This window comes from Mastomys coucha, unplaced genomic scaffold (genome assembly GCF_008632895.1).
Source record: "Mastomys coucha isolate ucsf_1 unplaced genomic scaffold, UCSF_Mcou_1 pScaffold14, whole genome shotgun sequence".
NCBI lineage: Eukaryota > Metazoa > Chordata > Mammalia > Rodentia > Muridae > Mastomys > Mastomys coucha.
Window position 1 is genome coordinate 89341102 of NW_022196896.1, and position 7572 is coordinate 89348673.

General features: G+C 48.5%; 1 protein-coding gene across 6 annotated transcripts in view; it reads right to left on the reverse strand.

Moving 5' to 3' along the window:
- Positions 1 to 6876, reverse strand: part of Ino80d (INO80 complex subunit D) — a 64676-nt gene extending 57800 nt beyond the window's left edge. For 2 of the 6 annotated variants that reach the window (XM_031367708.1, XM_031367703.1), the window contains exon 1: positions 6734 to 6876. The gene's annotated coding sequence lies outside the window, so the exon portion shown is untranslated. Of the gene's footprint in view, positions 1 to 5446; positions 5900 to 6057; positions 6197 to 6334; positions 6567 to 6733 lie in introns of those variants that run through there. The other 4 variants (XM_031367707.1, XM_031367704.1, XM_031367705.1 and 1 more) reach the window with 4 other exon arrangements.
- Between the last annotated feature and the right edge of the window lie 696 nt (positions 6877 to 7572).

Below are 7572 nucleotides of genomic sequence, written 5' to 3' on the forward strand. Positions count from 1 at the left end.
TCTATTTGGCCAAAGACCTTCCGGGTCACTTTCAAGATTAACCAAAACCCATATTCCTTACCAGCACAGAAACAGAGTCTGCACTCCCGCACTATTCCACATTCCCTTGCTCCAAGGCCACACAGAACCACAATTTGCAACACAGAACACTCTATTTATTGTCCCTCGGCACTTCTTCATAGTTGCAGGTCCCACCTCCTGAAATACCTAACTCCTCCCATTTGCTTAGGGCAGAAAGACCCAGTGCAAAGCCCTGGTAGAAAGGCCTCCCCAGCCAGAGTAGAAAAAACCTCCAGGTTAACCCATTCCTTATCATTCCAGGTTGTAAATATACGCAGTTTTCTTCTCCACCAAACTAGGGTGGAGATGGGGGAAGGGAAAGGGAGGGGGAGCTACCTAGAGATACAGCTAGAAGTCCTGGGTTCAATAAGCAATACCCATGACCCATAAGTAAGTAACATTACGGGCCTAAAATCTCCACTCTGCAGGTTCAGAGGTTCAAAGTCATATATACTGCTAGAGACTCTCTTTTTAAATCAAACTAAGTAAAAAAAAAATTTTTTTTATTTTTGGGTTTTTTTGTTTTGTTTTGTATTTTATCGTCAGGCTAGGAACTGGCAAAGGCAGCTGATCTGCTACAGGAATGAAACCTGCTTCAGTGACTCCTATCACCTTCTCAGGCCACTCCAGAGTCAGCCTACCATGGCCACAAGCTACCCAGGTCTTCAAAGCCACAAAAGTAACTCTATTCTTAAGGGGCAAAGGTGCAGAAGATGTCAAATTCAAAGCACTCACAAGGCCCTGGGTTCAAAATTTGCTGCCACCAAAAAAGTTAACACAAAATTAAAGGAGCAAAGCAAACTCACCATCCTGAAATGCAGAGCCTAATTTCCACAGCCATGCTACAGGTCAGTAAGACAAACAGACTATTTGTTTCTTTGAGACAAGTCTCACCCTGGCCCAGGCTGGCCTGAACGCTCTCCGAAGCTCAGGCTCACACTGAACTCTCAGTACTCCTGCCACAGCCTCCCAAGTTCTGAGACTACATAAGAGCTACCAGTCCTAACCTGAAGCTAAGATTAATAAAATCAACAGCTTTTTAGTTCAAATCATGGGAGTATGTGTGGGTCTGTGTTTCGGTTTGTGCATTCAGGTCTGGTCCTCAGGAACTAGAGTTGCAGGCAGGAGCTGGGAAGGCAGGAGCTAGGAAGGCAGGAGCTGGGAAGGCAGGAGCTGGGAAGGCAGGAGCTGGGAACAAAACTTGGGTCTCCTGGGAGAGCGGCTCTCACCGTCACCCATCTCTCCAGCACCTTACTTCTTTATTGCTATTGTGTGGACAAGACTGTATCTATGTGTGGGTGTATGAATGTGTGAGTGCTGGTGCTCCAGTCCAGAGACCGTTTCAGATCATCTGGAACTAAAGTTTCAGGCAGCTTTTGAGCCACCACTGGGGGTGCTGGGAACAACAAATGCTCTTAACTGCTGAGCCATCTCTCCAGCCTGCCTTCTCCTCCTCCTCATCATCATCATAATAGTATCTGTAAATATAAATTATAAATATTAATATTATTATTTTAGATGGATGGTCTCCCTATTAAACTCTAGAACTCACTATGTAGTAGACCAGGCTGGCTTCACATGCATCAGAATCCTCCTGCCTCTGTTTCCTGAGTGCTGGGACTAAAGGCATGTGCCACCACATTGAGCAAAATAAATTTTTAAGATTTATTTTTATTTTGAATGATAAGGTAAGTTTTAGGGGCTGCCAAGATGGTTCAGTAGATAAAGGTGCTTTCTGTCAATCCTGACAACCTGAGTTCAATTCCTGGGACCCATCTGGCAGAATCAGAAAACTTGACTCCCACCAGTTGTCCTCTGACTCCAACATACATGATGTGGCATACACAGACACACATACACACAAATAAAATACAGTAACATTTTTAAAAGTTTAGTTATAAGTTGTCCCATCACTAAGATTAAAGACCACTTTAATTCTAAAGCCCAAACTCTAGCCGTCTGAAAGCGCACAATTCCTTCAGTGTCTAAGCTTATGCTTGTTTTGTACACATACTTGGACAAAAACAGAAAGGCCCTATGGGGCGGTGGTGGTGCACGCCTTTAATCCCAGCACTTGGGAGGCAGAGGCAGGCGGATTTCTGAGGCCAGCCTGGTCTACACAGTGAGTTCCAGGACAGCCAGGGCTACACAGAGAAACCCTGTTTCAAAAAACCAAAAAAAAGGCCCTAAAATGTTATCATCCTGGGTGGGATGGATAGGTCAGTTCTCCAAATACACTATGAGTATGTATTTCAGTGAGAAAAATAGCAAACAAGGTGTTCGTTAGGTGGTGTTACTACAAATGTAGGTGGGCTAGAAAAATCACTAAGCCTATAGCAAAGAATTTTATTTTCATTTCCTGATAAAGAAACCAATTGACAGCAAGAGTTCGCCAGAAGAGACATAGGTCCTCCCACCCCCCCCAACCCGGGCCAGGAATTGGGGGAGGGGCAGGGGTAAGCAAGGTCATATTATTTATTACATAGCCAGGCTGGCCTTGAATTTGAGATCCTCTGGTCTCACCTTCTCTAGCCTCTGATTACAGGCATCCACTGCCATCCCTGCTAAAAATTAGTTTTAAGAGTAAAAGAATCCCAGTTGAGAATTGTAGTACCCATCCATAAGGCCAGCACTCAGAAGGCACAAGTGGGGGGATCACTATAAATCAAAGGCTAGCTTAACCCAAGGAGTTCCAGGCTGTGAGACCCTGTCTGCAAAACAGATCTTTTCTCACAACTAACTAACTAGACAGACAGACAGACAGACAGACAGATAGATAGATAGATAGATAGATGATAGATAGATGATAGATAGATAGATAGATAGATAGATAGATAGATAGATAGATAGACCGATCACGTATGTGCAAACAATCAGAACCAAGCATCTGTCCCCTGAATCAGGGAAGGAAAAGGATGCCTAACACTTTAACTTAAGTTTCTCCCGAATCTCAAAATGGCCAGGAGTATTGTCTAAAGTCCGCCTTTACACAGAGGCCTCTGGGATACAGCCACAGCTGATGCAGTGGGAAGCGGCTGCGCTTTGCCAATAGAGCTGGGTTCACCTTGATGCCATCCAGGGCAGCCCCCAGCCAGTCTCACCTACTGCTTCACAAGTTACCAGGTGTGGGAAGAAGCTGTCTTCAGATGCGGATGGCCAGGCTTTCTGGTATCTAAAACCCTGTTGCAGACCTTGATCCTCAGAGCTGCGCCTAGAAGATCTTAGGCAAGGATGAATTTGAAGTGTTTGCTTGGACTAATATGCTAAGACCTCAGATTGTTTAAGTCCATCTAAACTAAAATGTTCAATCCTTTCAAATTAGCAGCAATAAGAGGCAGACAGAAGACTCAGCAATCAAGAGCATTTGTTGCTGTCAAAGAACGCAGGGTTCAGGCCCAGCACTGTTGTGGCGGCTCAAACCCTCTGGAACTGCAGTTCTGGAGAATCTGACACCCTCTTCTGGCCTTCTCAGGCATAACAGCCACAGGGTATGTACGTGCCTGCAGGCAAGATACCACCCATACACACACACACACACACACACACACACACACACACACACACACACACGAACGCACGCACGCACGTACAAATAAAATTTCTTAAATAGCAGCAATCTAATTTTCTGGAAAAAGAACAGTGGTGATAGATACACAAATTTCTTTATAAAATCTTTCAGAGAAAAGTTGATTATTTCAGACTTATAAACATCTTTCTTTTTCTTTTCTTTCCTTTATTTCTTTTTTTTCTTGAGATAAGATTTCTCTGTGTAGTCCCAGCTGCCCTGTAACTCTCTCGGTAAGCCAGGCCAGCCTTGAACTCTGAGATCCGCCTGCTTCTGCCTCTGCTTCTGCCTCCTAAATGCTGGGATTAAAGATGTGTGCCACCACTGACAGGCTAAACATCTACTTTTTAAACAAAACAACTCATAGTTAACTCTCTTTCAATTTAAAACTAATTCAGTATGTTCTAATAAAGTCTCTTATTAATTGAATTTAAATTTAATTGAAATTAAAATTTAAAATATATGCATAAAAAAAAAAAGCTGGATGGTGGTGGCACACGCCTTTTAATTCCAGCACTTGGGAGGCAGAGGTAGGCAGATTTTTGAGCCAACCTGGTCTACAGAGTGAGTTCCAGGATGGCCAGAGCCATACAGAGAAACCCTGTCTTGAAAAAAAATTTTTTTTAATATCAAATTTACCATTTCTTCAGGAATAAAATAGCCCACAAGTGTATTACAGCACAGAATTAAAAGGTCTGGGACAGGATGGGGGGAAAATCATAAACCTTTCAGTACTTTTACATATATAATAATTTTTGAAACTCTAAGAATATGAAGCTGATGCTATGCATTAAACATATTACAAAACAGCAAAATTCCTTTTAACTTTTAAAATATGCTGGGAAAGGGGACTCAGAATGAATTTTCTTCTATGCAGTTTGCTCTAAGAATAAAGGCCAGTGATAACAGAAATAATGATTTTTGCTACACACATACATGAAAGCACCCGTCAATAAGCAATTTCAATGAATCAATAATAATAAAACAACCATTACAAGTAATTTGCATTTTGATACCAAATCCATACCATCTTCAAATATCAAGACTTTCTTAGGCACAATTCTAAATGACTGGCTATCTAAAAACAGAGCTCTGTTTTAGCCAGACAAAAGCAAAGGGATCCTTGGTAAGAATTAAGCCTGACAGACGCCAGTGCTGGCCAAGTCATGGATTACCCTACTGCTCTGCACTTGACAAGTAGCTTTTCACTAACTGCTCTGCAGACTGGACCACCTCTGCTAGCAACCTCCAACCTGCAACCAAGGCAGGGCACACCAGCACCGGGGCATGCATGCATGCACATGCACACGAGCACGCGCGTGCACACGCACACACACTTACACACAGAGCCCTAAGCTCTGAGGGAAGTGGGGCAGGGGAGAATAACTAATAAAAGAAGTCAAATGAACTCTCCACACATGCCCACCCTGGGGCTGAGGGTGGCAGGGCCACATTGCAATTTCAACATAAAACAACACCCAGGTGAAGTCAGTTGTAGACCCTTGATTTGGAAACTTTAAGTTTACTACTACACGAAAGAAAAAGGAGAGGGGAAAAAAAAAGTTTCAGAGCTGATGGCACCAAAACAGAACCCCAAAATCGAGTTCGTTTACAGGGTAGGCCAAAGCCAAACTATGTTCAGTTCCCAGGGCTCCTCCAGAGACACCCCCCAACCCCACCCCCAGCTGGAGCAATAATCACTTTTAAGTTTCCATAAAACCCCAGGTTTCTATCCTAGAGTGACACCTAAGGACATGACATAAACCTAAATAGTCTCAGAACAAATCAGTCATTGCTCTGTAAACTACAGGTAGACCTTACTTCACAAGCCGCCCAGCCCTCCAGTTCCTTCCTCCCAGTGTTGAATGCTCGAACTCCGTGTTGTCAGCCGAGGTCTCCCCCATGGCTTCAGTTTCTGAGTCGGTTCTAACCGGACAAGTGACCAACTAAGAGGGGTAAAGTCCTACCACCGAGGGCAGGGGACTGCCCCTCTCCGTGACAGTTTGCTCTCTGCTCTCTACTTACTACCTTCCTTCCTGCCGGAGCTGTCCAGAGAGGGAGACTGAGGACCCAAAGGAGTCCGGGAGAAAAGGTGGGGGTAACAAATGCACAAGTAGCACCCCCACACACAGCTCTTTGGTGGGGTACCGGATTTTTAAAAGAGAGGGGAAAAAAAAGGAGGAGGAGAGGCCGATGGACACAGACTTGGCAATAGAAACAGCACCTGAATTTACCTCCTTCCCTTCCCACCTTCGAAAGCCCCGTCACTAACTAATAAAGCTAAGAAAAATCCCTTGAAAACTTTTCCAAACCGGAAGAGATGGCTTCTCCCCGGGCCCGGAGCTCTTGGGGAATGGGCTGGAGTTGGCAGCCCCGCCGGGGATCTCGGGGAGTGGGGTGGGGCGCGGGCGAGGGGTGCAGGGGCGGAGTACCTTGAAACGGACAGGAACTGGCAAAGAGTTTCGAGCCAGCCGAGTGCTCTCCCCCACGCCCTCGGGGGTCCCGGGCGCTAGGACCGGCGCTCCCGGGAGAGAAGGCAGCCCCCGATTTGGGCCTAAAAGGAAACTTTCCGGGCCGCGGCTGCACCTGACTCCTCGCCGCCCCTCCACCCCACGCCCGCCAGGCCGCCCGCCCCGCCCCGGCCAGGCCGCCCGTAGCGCCGTGGAGCGGGGGATGGAGGGGGGGGGGATAAATAAACCCAACAGTTACCGGAATCCGGGGGGCCCCGTCAGCGCGATGCCCGGGGACGGGGTGCTGCCGCCGCACAGTCCCCACTCCAAGGCCCCGCCGCCCGGGTCCCGGCCGCCCAGCTTTCCGTCCCGGGGGAGAGCCTGGGGCCGGCGCAGGATGCAGCCCGCCCGCCCGCCCCGAGGCCCCCGGGGTCCCCAGGGGCGCGGGAGGCCTGTGGCGCGGGGGCAGGGCGCGGCCGCCGCGGGGCCCGAGGCCTAGGGCGCCCCCCTTCCGCAGCACTCCCGGGGCCCGGCCCGCGCAGGCCGCGTCGCTCGCCGCGCTCAGTCCGACGCCGGAACCCCCGCCGTCGCTGCCCGCGGGCGTCCCGGAGGCCCCCGGGGCCCCAACCCCCGCCGCCCCAGCGCCGGCCCCACTCACCCTTTCATTCTCCGCCCGCGGCCTGGCGTGGGCCGGCGAATCCCCGGCCTCACGTAAGCGCGCTCGCCGCCCGCCCTGCCTGCGCGGCCCAGCCCGCCGCCCTACGGGAGCCCGGGGATGTGGGCCGGGCCTGGGGCCGCCTCTGCTTACCTTTCAGCTGCTTTTTTTTTTTTTTTAATTTTTTTTTTCCTCCTTCCTCCCCCTCCACCCCCCCTCCCTCGACTAGGCTGACAGATCAGAGAGGCGCTGGCAGTGGACTTAGGAAGCTCGACTGATACTGCTCCCTCCCTGGACTTCAGCAAGAGTCTTTCCCTGTCTAGCAAGGGGGGTGAGGATCATATTTTTATTTTGGAAACTAAAAAGTGCTCCCAGGGTCGGCGATCATTAAGGGGAAATCCCTGAATATACTCTCCAGCCAAGAAGGCAGGGCTGCCCGCCTGCACTAGAAGAGGCAGCAGCCTCCTACAGCACCACTACAGGCACTGCGAGGACATAACACCACAGAGCAGTTCCTCTGCCCTCCGAAACGACAACTTTCCTACCATCTTGGAGGCAGAGGAGAGAGGGGCCAAAGGGAGAAGTGCACCGGCTCCGGATAAAGTACAAATTTCTACCTCTCATCTCTGGAAAAAGTCCGTACTGGAGGAAAAGTAGAGAAGAAACAGAAACGAGGTCATGTGCTCCGTGGTGGGGAATGTTTCTACGCCTTCTGAAGGAAAGAAATCTTTACAAGACACAGGTTTTACGATATTATTGTTTCCCATGTTAACTTTTTCCATGAGGGTGACAGTGGCAGCCTACTTTTTTTTTTTTTTTTCAGGTTAATAATGATTTTTCTC